At 48.8% G+C, this 13,067-nt stretch overlaps 1 pseudogene; it reads left to right on the forward strand.

Moving 5' to 3' along the window:
• The first annotated feature begins 1,076 nt into the window (after window positions 1-1,076).
• On the forward strand, window positions 1,077-1,732 carry LOC144335974 (keratin, type I cytoskeletal 19 pseudogene; annotated as a pseudogene).
• Window positions 1,733-13,067: the final 11,335 nt, after the last annotated feature.

The raw sequence follows: 13,067 nt of genomic DNA on the forward strand, positions 1-13,067 counted from the left end.
CAATTAGTGTTTTCTTTCTCTTTTACATATTTGAAAAAATAGAACTATAACTACATTTGCCAAACTTTAAGAGATATGAAGGGAGGAATAGAAAACAATGAAAAAACGAGGAGATTTCAATACCTCGCCTTCAATAATGTATAGAACACTCACAGAAAGATTCTCAGGAATCCCGTGGACTTAAGCACTGTTGAACAAACGGACCTAATAAACATCTACAGAACATCCCAACCCAGAGCAGCGTAATATGCCTGCTTCCTGAGCACACCATAAATGTTCTTCATGATAAGTTATATATTAGAAAAAATGACTCTCGGCATTTAAAAAAGTAATGACAAGCATTCTCTACGTTTTTCAAAAATGGGTGAAGTGCCAACCTTCTAAATTCTTTCTAAGAGGCTACAATTACCTTATCAGAAGTAATAGACAATGGCGAAAGAAGAAAATTAAACTTCAGACAAATTTTCTTAGTACATATGAATAAACTACTCCCAAATAATAGTCAAATTCTGTAAGACTTTAAAAGGATCATACAACATGACAAACTCAAATTGATTTTTGAGATGCACTGATTATTCAACATCTTCAAATCAGTAAGTTAGGAGTGCTAAATTAAGAGAATAAAGGAAGGCTGGGCGCAGTGGCTCAAGCCTGTAACCCAAGTACTTTGGGAGGCCGAGATGGGAGAATCACGAGGTCAGGAGATCGAGACCATCCTGGCTAACACGGTGAAACTCTGTCTCTACTAAAACATAGAAAAAACTAGCTGGGCACCTGTAGTCCCAGCTACTCAGGAAGCTGAGGCAGGAGAATGGCATAAACCCGAGAGGCAGAGCTTGCAGTGAGCTGAGATCTTGCCACTGCACTCCAGCCTGGGCGACAGAGCAATACTCCGTCTCAAAAAAAAAAAAAAAAAAAAAAAAAGGAGAATAAAGGAAAAAATCCATTAACTTCTGATCAGACACAGAAAATAACGTTTTAAAATTTCAAGATTTCATAATAAAAACTCTAAAAAGGAGGAATGCGGCTCCTTCCGCGAATCGCAGCCTCTGGCACCAGGGTCGCTCCGTCCATGACTTCCTACAGTTATTTCCAGTCGTCGGCTATGTCGTCTGTCGGAGGCCTGGGCGGCGGCTCGGTGCGTTTTGGGCCGGGGGTCGCCTTTCGCGCGCCCAGCATGCACGGGGGCTCCGGCGGCCGCGGTGTGTCCGTGTCCTCTTCCCGCTTCGTGTCTTCGTCCTCCTCCGGGGGCTACGGCGGCGGCTACGGCGGCGTCCTAGCCACGTCCGACGGGCTGCTGGCGGGCAACGAGAAGCTCACCATGCAGAACCTCAACGACCGCCCGGCCTCCTATCTGGACAAGGTGCAAGCCCTGGAGGCGGCCAACGGCGAGCTGGAGGTGAAAATCCACGACTGGTACCAGAAGCAGGGGCCCGGGCCCTCCCGCGACTACAGCCACTACTACACCACCATCCAGGACCTGTGGGACAACATTCTTGGTGCCACCATTGAGAACTCCAGGATTGTCCTGCAGATCGACAATGCCCGTCTGGCTGCAGATGACTTCCGAACCAAGTTTGAGACGGAGCAGGCTCTGCGTATGAGCGTGGAGGTCGACATCAACGGCCTGCGCAGGGTGCTGGAGGAGCTGACCCTGGCCAGGACTGACCTGGAGATGCAGATCGAGGGCCTGAAGGAGGAGCTGGCCTACCTGTAGAAGAACCATGAGGAGGAATCAGTGTGCTGAGGGGCCTAGTGGGAGGCCAGGTCAGTGTGGAGGTGGATTCAGCTCCAGGCACTGATCTCGCCAAGATCCTGAGTGACGTGCGAAGCCAATACGATGTCATGGCCAAGCAGAACCGGAAGGATGCTGAAGCCTTCCTCTATTCTATAGAAGGTTTCCTCTATTTCACATTAAAAGAACAGACAACAAAAGCAGAAAACATTTCTCACATTAGTGTCCATCTTTCCATTAACCTTTATAGAGCAAATTATCTATCCACTTATTTGCAACACTCTTTTTCAAGCATTATTGCTATGTATTAAATATTGCATAATTCAAGTGCGCAGTGTAATGCACACTGAAGCTGAGCATGATGCTGCGTACACGTAGTCCCAGCTACACGTGCTGGAGGGAGGAGGATTACTGGAGACCCAGGGTCTGAGGCTGCAGAGAGTTATGATCTCACCACTCAGCTCTAGCCTGGATGACAAAGCAAGACCATGTCTCTAGAGGAAAACACATGTAATTTCACATGTGCTCACCTGTGCATCCAATATAACAATCCAGATAACGATGAATTACGCTTAAAAGCTTCCCTGTCTTCCTGTGATTCCTGTGTCCCAGTCATTTTCCTCTCTCCATACTGAGTCAATCTCTCATCTTTGTTACCTCAGATCTATTTTTCAAGATTTTGTTGAAGTGAAATCTTATAGTTTCCATTTCATTTGTGTGGCTTCTCGGTCAGCATAATTACCTATGAGTCAGTAATTTGGTTGTGAACAAAGAATGTGTTGATTCTCATGAGGAACAGTATTCCAGTTAATGAGTGCCTCCTTACTATTTCTTTATAAATCTCCTTAATATTTGTGTTATTTCCAGTTTCTGAGTATGAAAAATATAGCTTCTACTTGGCCTGGAGATGTAGGCATCCCATAAAAATTATATGATTTTTACAACAACTAATCTTACTGAGCTGCAAATCAGCACATTTTCTTTAATACACGAGTTTATTGATGTTATAGGACAAAAAAGAGCCTTTACATCTTGAGAAAGTCAGTGACTTTCAGGGATAAACAGGAAGAGAATATGACCTTATCTGGGGCAGTGTCCAGCAAATTCAGATAAGCTAATGCAAGACTAAATTAGACATATATACTCAATTGTTTACAATTGAGTATAATAAAGAAGCTGTTGTTTAAATGATCAGAGGACATACGACTGAGGGACTCCTACTGCTATTGAAACCTTTCTCCTGGGATTGGGGACACATCACAAAAATCTCCACGCTCTCCCTCCTGAGATGGTTCTGCCTGGGCAAGGGGAACAGGAGCTGTGGCCGAAATGCATCCAGACACACCTCCCCTGCCACCACTACATTACCAAAGAATTAACATGCAGGGGCAAAGCCACTAACATCTCTGTGTCACTGGCACTGGAGCAACTCATAGAAACTGTGTTAGAAGAAAGAAAAGCTCCAAAGCTCTGTCCATTCTCTCAGGAATGACAGACTCATGTCCCACCTCCTCTCTTTATCCTCAGGAAAAACAGCCTCATCCTGCTGGGAAGGGCAGAAAAGAGGAAGCTGAAGACAGCAGTGGTAAGACATAGTGGCTGCTGGAAGAAGATCTGGGGAAAAACAAGGAGACACTCTACCTAGGAATGGGAGGAAGATGCGTGGATCAGCATCACACCTGCAGGAGGGACAGGGATACTTGGAAGGACACACCCTGAGCCAGGACTGCGATGTCTGCCTGGAGTATGGCTCCCTCAGGAGGACAGAGAGTGCTTGTTTGCTGCAGTCCTTCCCACCACATTGACAACTGTCAGGTCCTTGTAGCTCTGGCACGAACTGGGGGAGATGAAAGTCAGAGTCTCCCTGGATAGCACAATTTAAGGACCAAAGCCAAGAGGGAAACAAAATTAAGGTGTCACTGGAGGAATCTGAGTGTCCGGTGACTGCAGGGGAGAGGCACTTCAATTCCGGCAGCCACCGCAGTCATGACTTTCAAATGTAGCCCTGAGGAGTTTCACATAATTTTCTACAATAAAGGCCTAGAAAAGATAGGGTGTGAGCATTTATGAAAAAATGCAAAAATTATAAAACAAATAATTAGCTGTCATCCGGAATCTGATAGGAGTATCTGTGGAACATAAATTTTGAAATAACTGCATAAATACTTTGAAACATTTACACTTGATCCCATAGTTAGTCCACATATAACTTCATAAGAAATTGCCAACATGCGGTTATTTTAATAACTAATACTTTATGGATACCATGCTGATGAATGGAACAAAGACCACAGAGTAGGGTCTATTGGAACTATTGGTAAAAAGCCAACATTGTAAAATATTTAGAGAGATTTATTCTGAGTCAAATGGGAGGCCCGTGCCCTGTGACGCAGCCCCAGAAGATCTTGAGAACATGTGCCCAAGTGGTTTGATGGCAGCGTAAATTTAATAACATCAATCGATATGTGTGAGATATATGTTGACTCGGTCCATAAAGACAAAACTGCTAGAAGTAAGGCAATGTGGGGAGGGGATTACAGTTTACAGGTGGATTCAAAGATTTTCTAGTTGGCAATTGATTCAAAGACTCAAGTTTTTTATCTAAAGACTTGAAATCAGCATAACAAAGTGTCTGAGTTAAGATAATGGGTTTTGGAGAACAAGATTCAAACTACTGAAGAAGTCTCTTTTTGTTTTTTTTTTCTTTTTAGACTGAGTCTCGCTCTGTCACCCAGGCTGGAGTGCAGTGGTGCGATCTCGGCTCACTGAAAACCCCCCCTCCTGTGTTCATGTCATTCTCCTGCCTCAGCCTCCCGAATAGCTGGGACTATAGGCGCCCGCCACCACACCCGACTAATTTTGTGTATTTTTAGTAGAGACGGGGTTTCACCATGTTAGCCAGGATGGTCTGGATCTCCTGACCTCGTGATCGGCCTGCCTCGGCCTCCCAAAGTGCTAGGACTACAGGCGTGAGCCACCGTGCCTGGCCCCTGAAGAAGTTGCTTATGTGGCCACCCTTAGAGAAAACAGATGGCAAATATTTTCTGTTAAGACCTTTAAAAGATGCTAGACTCTCAGCTAATCCCCTCAGTATAACAAAAGACCTGGAAAGGGAAGGAGACTCTCTGCAAAATGTAAATTTCTCTCACAAAAGATAACTGTGCAGGGCAATTTGAAAATATGTCAAAGAAATATATTTTAGGGTAAAAGCCTTTGATTCATTTCAAGGCCGGCTCTCTGTCATGTGATGCTATTCTTGAGTCAGGTTGGAATTTGGTATCTTACTTCTACGAAGAATCTGTTTCCTGAGGCTTGAATTCTCTGTTTTCACGAAAATGCTGGCTAGTTGTGCTTGAATTCCAAAGGGAGGAGAGTATAATGAGGCATTTCTGATCCTCTATTTCTAACATGACCTGAGCTAGTTTTTCAAGTGTCTCTGGAGCCCCTTAGTGAAGAGAAAGGGTCCATCCAGTCAGTTGGGGCGCTTAGAATTCTGCCTTCGCTTCGTAGGACATATACGAGACTTCTCCTAGCCAGGGGTATCAGAAAACTATTTACTGAGGCAATCACATTGAAATTGAGACTTGAAAGATGGTCTCAGATTCCTCCCTGCAAACCTTTTATCCTGACAGGAGAAGAAGAAAACTTACCAGAAAAGCAAAGCAACGATCTCTCTGAAATTGCCCATCTGGGAAACAGCAGGACACTGGCCTCTCCTTCCTTCTCCCATCCTGGGATTTAAGGAGTTACAGCCCCCCACCTCTGCCCAGGAAGCCAAGGCAGCAGCTTGGAGCTGGAGCCAGAGCCAGAGCCACCCATCCATGGGGAGCTGGGCCTCCTCTGCGCCCCCCGCCATGCTGAGTCAGGCTTTGAAACGCGGTCATCATTGGGAAGTGGTTCTTGTTGTGGCCCCATCCCCCTGTGTTATTTTCCTACCTCGGCTCACTTATAATTTCAATCTGGCTCTGAGAGGAGACTCAGCATTTCCTTTATCCCCATTTACTGTGGATGCTCGGAAAGGAGTGGGAGAAGCTGGGCGCCGCAGTGTGTGTGCCTCACTGTTTCCTTACCCCTGAGGGAGGGCCTGGCCAGGAGAACCTGGGACCTCCTCCCCTGTTCCTGCACCTGCTCCTCCCTGGTCCCTCACTGATGAGCCCCCCAGATGCAGAGGCTCCTTCTCTCCCTGACACTGCAGCCAGGTAGAGGCAGCTGCAGCCACAGCCCTGGAAGGGGTGGGAGACGCTGAGGCAGGTGCAGGGGCAGGGTCTGGCTCCCCTCAGTTCAGTGTGGCCTGCAGGAGCTGCCTGGAACTGTCTGGTTTGACATGGCTCCCCCCAAGGGAGCTGATGAGTGTGGGGGCCAGGAGCACTGCCTCATCAGGCATCCCCTCACCTGCACCAATGAGGAGGAGATCCTGGAGCTGGGGCATTAAGATCCACAGATTGTTTTCTCCATGTTGCGAAGGGCAGGGCTTGGATTTCACGAGGCAGGTGGCGAGCCAAGTCGGGTTCCACTGCGCTGTGTCCTCCATGGCAGAAAGGACCTGCCCCCCATCACCCCGACAGTGGCTTGCCTGCCCCGAGAGCAGCCATCTCCCAGGACAGGCTTCCCGTGTTCCTTTGTTCATCCTCTTTAAGAATCACTCAGAGCCAAACACCGTGGCTCACACCTGTAATCCCAGCACTTTGGGAGGCCGAGGCGGATGGATCACCTGAGGTCAGGAGTTCGAGACCCGCCTGGCCAAGGCAGGGAAACCCCGTCTCTACTGAAAATACAAAAATTACCCAGGCATGATGGTGTGTGCCTGTAATCCCAGCTAGTTGGGAAGCTGAGGCAGGAGGATTGCTTGAACTCAGGTGGCATGGTGGAAGTTGAAATGAGCTGAGATTGCACCACTGCACTCCTACATGGAGACAGAGCAAGATTCCATCACAAAAAAAAAAAAAAAAAAAAAATCACTCCGGACACCAACATGGGCTGAGAAATGCTCCTGGTATCAACAGACCTGCAGCAGTTGATGAAAACAAAGCTGCAATCAGGGAAGTGGCTGAGGGAGTGAGGCCCCTGAATCGCCGCCCCAGAGCTCTGTCCCAGGTCCCGGGGGTCTCAAGTTTGACCCCCTGTGCCACATGGAGAGGGGTCACCTGGGGGACTTGTTTCCGTGGGAATCTCAGGTCTTGGGCCTGAGTGGAGAGATGTCCGAAGCCTCTGGCCTGGGCCCACAGTGAGGCCGCAGAGCAGCCCTGCCATTCCTCTGGGAGCAGCCGCAGGGAAAGCTGTAAAGCAGGGAAATTGGGCACATCCAGGCCGGAAAGAGCAAAGCAAAAGTGTTCCTGGGTGCACTGCACCCCACAGTCCAACCCCTCTCCCCCAGGAGCTGCGGGCCACACTCTGAGCCTCTGTTTGAAGTGGGCCCTGACTGGACATCCTCATCTGGTGACATGAGCCAGGGTCATGCAGCACCACTATGCAGCTCTCCAAGTCCCCCTGGCCACCCCGTCCTCTGTGGGGGTGCTGGGCCTTGCTCTGCATCTATCCCTTGGAGTATTTGATTTCCAGAGCAGCAGGAGGCCGGCCTTGCATGGGGCGGGGCATCCACTCGTGCAGAGTCCGGCTTTTCCCCAGCAGCTCGCTGGGTACATGAGCGGGCAGCAGACCGTAAGCAGTCTCCCTAACAGGTTGAGTGGGTCCGGCGGTGTCCATGTGTGTGTGTCTGTGCACATGTGTGCGTGTGTGTGTTCATGTGTGCATATGTGTGTTCACGCACCTGCACACACATCTTCAGATGCACGTCCCCTGTCTAGACCCCATCAAATCCTCTTGCCAGGACTGGCCTGGAACACACTGTCCAGCCTGGTTCTGTTCTCTCCCTGGCTTCTCCTGATCAACTTCCTGTAATGGGAGGAGCTCTGACACACTTCACAAAAGGGTGTAAAATTAGTTTTAAAGGGAAAAAGAACTACAGCATGACCTGGAATTCACTTTCTGCCCCGCGGTTCCACTGTGAAGCCCACAGGCCTTCAAGGAGTTGCGCAGATGAGGCAGTAAGGCCCTGTGATTTCTATCAGGGAGCGTTCTCTAGTCCCAGGTGTTCCCTCTCCGTCTCTCTACGTCTTTGGCAGGTATTTCCCACACATTAGTCATTGGCTTTTCATCTCATGATTTGGGTCATCTGTGCTATTTCTTTTTCCTTTTCTTTTCTTTTCTTTTCTTTCTTTCTTTCTTTCTTTTTTTTTGAAACAAGGTCTCACTCTGCCACCCAGGCTGGAGTGCAGTGGTGCAATTTCATCTCACTTCAACCTCCAACTCCCAGGCTCAGGCCATTCTCCTGCCTCAGCCTCCAGAGTAGCTGAGATTACAGGCACATGTCACCACACTCAGCTAAGACTCTGTCTGTACAAAAAAAATCTCAAAATTAGCCAGGGGTGGTGGCACACACATAAATTTCCAGCTACTTGGGAGGCTGAGGCAGACAGACCACTTGAGCCCACGAGTTCAAGACTGCAGTGAGCTGTCATCATGCCACTGCATTCCAGCCTGGGCAACAGAGCAAGTTCCCTTCTCCAAAAAAATTAAATGAATTAAATAAAACTGGAAAAATGATTCTTAGCTCGAGGGCTGCACAAACACAGGTGATAGGCTGGTCCACCAGTTTGCCAACCCCTGTCCCAGAGCAAGGAGGGAAGCTGTCGCGCTGCACTCTGCTGGCCAGCCAGCGTGCAATGCTGCTCAGGTTCTGGGTGCCTCTGTCATTTTAGGAAGGATGTGGCAAACAGAAACACCATTCAAAGAGGGTGGCAGGGTGCTGATGTTCCAGAAAGAAACTGTGCCCAATGATGGCTAACTAAGCCTCTGGAGTGAGGCACTGGAGCACCGGACTTCCTACTCTCCAAAGCCCAGCTTGGTGACCTCGACCTGAGCATCTTCCATGGTACAGCACTGCCCCGAGGCCGGCCTGTAAGGTTTGGCGAGGGTCTGATGTCACAGCCTATGTGCGGCACGAGTTGCACAGCGTCGGCCAAAATTACATTCATGGGCTTAAATCAGGAGCCTTGTGTGGAAGGAGGGAAAGAAGCAAGGATTGCTCTCAAGAACAAAGGGCCCACTTGTAGATGGGGTGAGCTATGGCGGGTGTCCTCAGATGCTCCAGGGATTGTCCTAAACAGAGGGACTCACTTCGTTGTCAATCTTCAGTGGGCAGAGCAGGCCCAGCAGGTGAAAGTGATGTGGAAGTTGGTTTCCAATCAACATGCAAAGGACCATGTTGTCATTTCAGTTGTCCCCAGTGGGATGATCTGCCTAGAGTTTCCCACAGGTGGAGGCAGGGAGACCTACAATGTGGGGGTCTTGCGGAGGGGGTCCTGCATTCCCCGCAGCCCTGCACCTGGGTTCCCGTCTCTGCATGCTCGGACGTGTCACGACGTGTGAACCTAGTTATCTTTGGTAACACTTGGGGGATGTGCCCCCTCCCCACAGTCCTGGTCCAGAGGAATGAAGTTGCATCAAAGCAGATTGATTCAGTAGTTGATCCTTATGTTGTAGAAATAACTGGAAGCTAGAAGGAGAACCACTGTGAGGTCCCCATTAGGCTGGAGGAGAGTTTTGGTGGTCCCCAGACAGGGCCAGCTCGGGATCTCGTTCTGTGGTTAGGACCACCTGCTGCAGTACAGCCTCCCACCTCAGCCTCTCAGACTGCCATCTCCTGCCCCCGATCCGGCCTGAGATGCCCCCAGCACCACCCCTGCTCAAAACAGAAGCAGAACTGGATACTCAGCTTCTTCCATGACAAGAACGCACCAGGATTGCTGCCCTTTCCAAGCAGTACTTTCCCGAAGCCCCACCCTCCATGACTCGGGTTACAGACCGCCACAGGCCACCCCAGCTGGAAGAAAATTCAGGAAATATAGGGGTCGTGGGTGACAGCTGGGCCAGCCAGCAACTGTATCTACCACATTTAAAAAATTTCTCTTTTTATTATTTATTTATTTTTGAGACGGAATCTCGCTCTGTCACCCAGGCTGGAGTGCAATGGTGCGATCTCGGCTCACTGCAACCTCTGCCTCCTGGGTTCAAGTGATTCTCTTGCCTCAGCCTCCTGAGTAGCTGGGATTACAGGCGCCCAGCAACACACCCGGCTAATTTTTGTGTAGAGATGGGGTTTCACCATGTTGACCAGGCTGGTCTCGAATTCCTGACCTCAGGTGATCTGCCCGCCTCAGCCTCCCAAAGTTTTGGGATTACAGGCGTGTAATCACTCCTGTAAACCTGTAAGGCCACCACACCCGGCCTAAAATTTTTATTTGCATATATATTTTTTGAGGCAGGGTCTCATTCTGTTACCCAGCTGAAGTACAGTGGTACAATCACAGCTCACTGCAGCCTTGACCTTCCAGGCTCAAGCCATCTTCCTGCCCCAGCCTCCCGAGTAGCCTGGACTACAGGTGCACACCACCATGCCCAGCTAATTGTTTTATTGTATTTTGTGTAGAGACAGGGTTTCTCCATGTTGCCCAGGCTGGTCTTAAATTCCTGGGCTCAAGCAATCCACCCACCACGGGCTCCCAAAGTGCTGAGATTACAGGTGTGAGCCACCATGTGTCATGTTTATTGATCCAGCTTCAATATTTGGCTTAAACACATACACCCAAATGTGGAGCTGCTGTTGACTTCATGATGCAGAAGTTTCTTTTTCTTTTTTCCCAGTTTTTTTTTTTTTACTGTGGTAAAAGTACATGTAAAATGTGCCATCTTACCCACTTTTAAGTGTACAGTTTAGCAGTATTAAGTATACAATTCAATGGTATTAAATGTATAGTTCAGTGGTATTGAGTATACAGTTCAGTGGTATTGAGGGCAAAGTGCAATGGTATTGAGTGTATGGTTCAGTGGTATTGAGTGTACAGTTCAGTGGTATTGAGTGTGTAGCTCAGTGGTATTGAGGGTATGGTTCAGTGGCATTGAGTGTACAGTTCAGTGGTATTCAGTGTGTAGCTCAGTGGTATTGAGTGTGTAGTTCGGTGGTATTGAGTGTACACTTCAGTGATATTGAGTGTGTAGTTTGGTGGTATTGAGTGTACACTTCAGTGGTATTGAGTGTGTAGTTCGGTGGTATTGAGTGTACAGTTCAGTGGTATTGAGTGTACACTTCAGTGGTATTGAGTGTGTAGTTCGGTGGCATTGAGTGTACACTTCAGTGGTATTGAGTGTGTAGTTCGGTGGTATTGAGTGTACACTTCAGTGGTATTGAGTGTATAGTTCAGTGGTATTGAGTGTACAGTTCAGTGGTATTGAATGTATAGTTCAGTGGTATTGAGTGTACAGTTCAGTGGTATTGAATGTATAGTTCAGTGGTATTGAGTGTACAGTTCAGTGGTATTGAGTGTGTAGTTCAGTGGTATTGAGTGTACAGTTCAGTAGTATTGAGTGTGTAGTTCAGTGGTATTGAGTGTACAGTTCAGTGGTATTGAGTGTACAGTTCAGTGGTATTGAGTGTATAGTTCAGTGGCATTAAGTACATTCATAATATATGCACTACCATCACCACCATCCATCTCCAGAACCTTTTTATCCTCCCAAACTGCAATCCTAAATAGTTGGGACCACTGGCATACACCACCGTGCCTAATTTTTTTTTTTTTAGATGGTAAGTTTCACTCTTGTCGCACAGGCTGGAGCGCAATGACACAATCTAAGCTCACTGCAACCTCTGCCTCCTGGGTTCAAGTGATTCTCCTGCCTCAGCCTCTTGAGTAGCTGGGATTAAAGGTGCCCACCACCATGCCCAGCTAACTTTTGTATTTTTAGTAGAGACAGGGTTTCACCATGTTGGTCAGGCTGCTCTCCAACTCTTGACCTCAGGTGATCCACCCGCCTCGGTGTCCCAAAGTTCTGGGATTACAGGCATGAGACACCATGCCCAGCTGCCTGGCTAATTTTCAAATTTTGTGTTAGAGATTGCGTCTCACTATGTTTCCCAGACTGGTCTCTAACTCCTGGCCTCAAGCAATCCTCTCACGTTGACCTCCCAAAGTGCTGAGTTACAGGTGTGAGCCACTGCACCTAGTCAATAGTGTCTTTTAAATGAAGTGTCTTTAACTTTGCCACTCAGCATTTACCAGTCACCTGCCTTCCTGGTCCAAAGAAACTTAAAAAAAAAAAAAAAGAGTTGACAAATATCTGAAAATACAATTTGTTTGTAAGAGCCAGGAATGAAGCTGAGGTTTGAGGGCTGGTTCAGTGTGTCTGAAACTGCAAAGCAGCCAGTGAGGTTACTTCCGCAGCCTCCAGCTTTTACCTCTGCTTGTGAGGTTCAGCATCCACAGCTGTGGTCTGTGAGAGTCGTGAATACAGCCTGTGTTTGGAGACCCACAGAGTCAGGGCAACCTCTCCGTGCTGAGGGCCAGGAGGATAATGGCTGTGCTCTGGCTCTGGGAGGCAGTAGAGGTCACCTGTCCAGAGCCAGAGGTCCATGGGAGGCTCCAGGGTGGGAGGTCAAGGTATGTGTGAGGAAAGAACCCCGATTTGGAGCTGGATACACCCAGGTTCTGGTTCCAGCTTTGCCACTAATTTCACCAAGCGACCTTGGATGTTATTTAACATTCTTGGACTTCGACTTCCCCATCTGTAAAAAGCATGTCACTGCCAGGGCTGGGGGCAAGGCCCAGAGCTGGCTCAACATGGGTCGCTGTCCCCCAGCTCACCCTCATGGTGCCTCTCTCTTTCTTTTTCATTTTCCCATTTGTTTGCCTTCCTCCTTCTCCTTTCTCCCTCCTGTTTGTCTCTCGACACCTCTGCTTTCTTACTGAGCACCCAAACTACGTTATTTTCCCTTCCTTTTCCTCCTTCTACCTCCCCTAACCACAGTCTTTATCTTTATCCTGCCGGGAACACACAGCAGCACCCCTGGTGTAGGCTTCAGAGCTGTGTGCCCACGCCAGGAGAGGGGGTGCCAGCCTCCCTCCGGGAATCACACGGGGGTGGCCTGGGACCAGGGACTCAACACAGTGCAGGTGGCTGGCACCAAGGGAGATGGAATGTTCCACCCGAGTCCTCCCTTTGCCTGGCACCCCGAAGAGCTTGGGCTGTCCCCAGAGTGAGTCACCAGAGAGCTTGGCCCCAGGCTCAGCAGCTGGCGTGAAAGGGAGGAGGGGCCTCCCCAAGAAGGAATAGCAGAGCAGGGAGAGGCCACAGAGAGGGAGAAAAACCCCCACAGACGGTGCTCTTACCTCTGGCCTGTCCTCCCCAGGGCCACCTGTCCCGTCAAGGCGGTTTCCCCCTCTGTGTCCTGGCAGACAGATGATGTGATGGAGTGGCAGAGCCTGCCCTGGGCTTC

This window comes from Macaca mulatta, chromosome 1 (assembly GCF_049350105.2).
Source record: "Macaca mulatta isolate MMU2019108-1 chromosome 1, T2T-MMU8v2.0, whole genome shotgun sequence".
NCBI classification, from domain to species: domain Eukaryota; kingdom Metazoa; phylum Chordata; class Mammalia; order Primates; family Cercopithecidae; genus Macaca; species Macaca mulatta.